Genomic DNA, 3,144 nt, shown 5'->3' on the forward strand with positions numbered 1-3,144 from the left:
TGACAAAGGCAAGAATATAAATTCCTGTTCAGTTAATAGGTAGACAGGTATAGACATTGGATGGGCAGGCTTCTTACTTCTACTGACCTCCCAGCTCTGGTTAATTTTGAAAGGGCAGGCACAAAGTAGCTGATGTGACATCATCTCCTCTTACTCCTCTCCATGTTCCCTTGTTCCCTAGACTTGCTGATTCTAGGTGCTTGTTGCTGGGATGGCTTGTCCCAGTTGGTATTCATGGAGGATTGAACTCAAGGCCTGGCATTGTCCCTGAGCACTTCTGCTCAAGGCTAGTGCTCTACCACATTGAGTTACAATAGCACTTCCAGTGTTTGGCTGGTTAGAGATAGAGTCTTGAGCCATGTTTCCAGCCTGGCTCTTTGCAGGTTAGTTGGGAGATGGAGTCTTAGGGATTTTTCAGCCCGGGTTGGCTTTGAACTGAAATCTTTGCCACAAAAGCCCTTTATTATTTCCAATTAAAGCAACAAGGAGATCAAGTAGAATAAGTAGAGCTTACCTGGTTCTTATCAAGAATTGACTGATAAATATTCTGGAATGACAAAACTTCTTAGATGTGAGAATCTTAGCACAGATATGCCCAATATTTTAGAGTCACATGTTCAGTATCAGAATATATAACACAACACAAAAAAGGCAAAACTCAAAACCTAAAATTTTGACAACAATGTGTAGACATCTTTGCTAACAAAGCACATCAGATAGTTGGGCCTCAGTTACCAGGGCCTATGAAAAGAGCAACTTGTTAGCAAGGCACCTTAGAATAGCTGGATGGAGTGGTAAGCTTGGTGGAAGGTTAAGGGTCACATGGGACCAAACCCTTAACCCACCATGTGGCCAAGATGGCGAACTCAAGATGGTGAATTTCTGAAAAAATGCAAAGAAACCCTGAACAAATAGATCAAGCCTACATTGGCTAGCCTTTGAGAGGGAACCTGGGGGGGGGGTCCCCGGGATCCAGCCTGCATCGCACTCTTCAGGGCACAAGCCAAAATGTAGAAACTAGAAAGATAGAGATAGGGAAAGTTGGACATGAATGGCAAAGAGAGAGCAAAGAGAGCCTGAAAGTAAACAGACTTCTGACCATTGACCATTGCAGTGGCAAAAACTGTCTACATCTGAGGATGGCATAAAAATTAGGTGCTCTGGCTTTCCAGGGAGTGCAGGAGGCATTTCAAAGGGGTTTCACGGCTCGAGAGTGATTCGCAGCACCCCATTAAATGTGTAGGAGAGTCAGTCTGGTGAGTGGAGAGCTGACCAGGCAGAAGCGGCATCCCGACTTCCCCCAGAGCCCTCTAGAGAGAAATGGCCAAGCCCCCCAAACCAAGCATCCTTGGCTTCAGAGGTGACCAGCCTTTCAGCTAAAGGCCGTAGGAGCTCTCTGGCATGGCGCCACATCTGGACAGAGACTGAGCAACAGAGAGCCATAGAGAGTAGTTTCACTCACCAGAGTAGAGAAGTGGTGTGGACGTGGATGTGAAGGCCAGCAATGGTATTGATGCACTGTGTCTGCAGCAGATAGACGGGTTCATAAAAGGCCGTCAGAACTGTGGGTATTCCTCAGAGCAAAAGGGAAAAACAAAAAAGGAAAAAGAGGAAAAAAAACAGAGAGGAATCCCAGCTATCCTGACTTTAAGCCCTTTATCCGAGTCATGGCACCATTTATATTAGGTTTTTAAAAAGAGGTAGCCGAGTAAAAACAGCAGCATGCACATGGTATTCAGGTAAGGGGTAGGTTTATTCATTGTTCTGGCTGGCACCAGGCCATCTCGGTCCTCCACGTTGTGGGGAAAGGCCTGGGAAAGACAGGTAGAAGAGCTGGGAAAGAGAGAGAGCTGGGAAATAGGGAGAAAAGAGTTAGAAAAGAAAGTATCTGGGAAAGGTGGGAAAGAGAGAGCTAGGAAAGAGAAGGGAGCTGGGAAAGACAAATATTTCAGAGTATGTTTGAAGATTCCCTTAGGAGGAATTCTTAAAAGTGATAAAGGAAATGAATATTTTATGGTTATATCTGGTATTTATCTTTTTTTCCAAATTCTTTATTGTGATTAAGTGATTACATAATTTCCCAAATTTCACAGTATTGTGGGATAGTGATGCTTAGTTAAACTCACAAACACATTCTGACTTTCATGGGGCAAATTGTCTATCGTGGTATTTAATACTTATGAGTTCTGTGAGCTTTGACAATACAGTTATTTCTTCCACATTGGGTGATATGTACATTTATTTTGTTTTGTATAGCTTCAGCTGTTCCTGCTTTCCCACTCATTCCCTCCCTTTCATAACTGCCACTGAGTTGCTTAGTTCATTTTGATCAATGTCCAGTGCAGCTGATGGGTCCCGCTGTTGTATATTTTTCCCTGATTCCCTCTAGTTCTGTGTCATCCTCCTGGTTTCCCTCCGGTGTGCATATATATACCATAGATGTGATCAGCAGCATGGGGTTATTTAGTAGTGATTCAACCAGATGAGTGGAAGTCCTCTGTTTGCTAAGCCTTGTGAATTTTGTCATATCACCTTACGTTTTGGATTTAACATCCACTTATCAGGGAGACCATGTGCTATTTGTCTCTTTGCTCTTGGCTTACCTGGATCAACATGATTTCTTCTAGCTCCATCCATTTCCCTGCAAATGCCATTATTTAGTCCTTTCTAATGTCTGCATAATATTCCATTGTGTATAGATACCACAATTTTTGGATCCATTCATCTGTGGTGGGACATCTGGGTTGTTTCCATATCCTGGCTATTGTGAACAGTGCTGCAATAAGCATGGAGGTGCGTGTGTCCTTGTATACTGGTTCCTGTTGTTCAGGATAGATGCCTAAAAGTGGTATGACTGGGTCATAAGGGAGGTCACTATTTAGCTTTCTGAGGACCCTCCAGACTGCTTTCCAAAGTGGTTGTGTAAGTGTACATTCCCACCAGCAGTGTAATAGAGTTCCTCTTTCTCCACATCCCCTCCAGCATTTGTGGTTGACTGACTTTAGGATGTGGGCCATTCTGACTGGGGTAAGGTGGTATCTCAGGGTTGTCTTTATTTGCATTTCCTTTACAACCAGGGATGGTGAACATTTCCTCATGTGTTTCTTTGCCATTTTTATTTCTTCTTCTGAGAAGTCTCTCTTT

The sequence above is a fragment of the Dipodomys ordii genome, unplaced genomic scaffold (assembly GCF_000151885.1).
Source record: "Dipodomys ordii isolate 6190 unplaced genomic scaffold, Dord_2.0 Scaffold131, whole genome shotgun sequence".
Lineage (NCBI taxonomy): Eukaryota > Metazoa > Chordata > Mammalia > Rodentia > Heteromyidae > Dipodomys > Dipodomys ordii.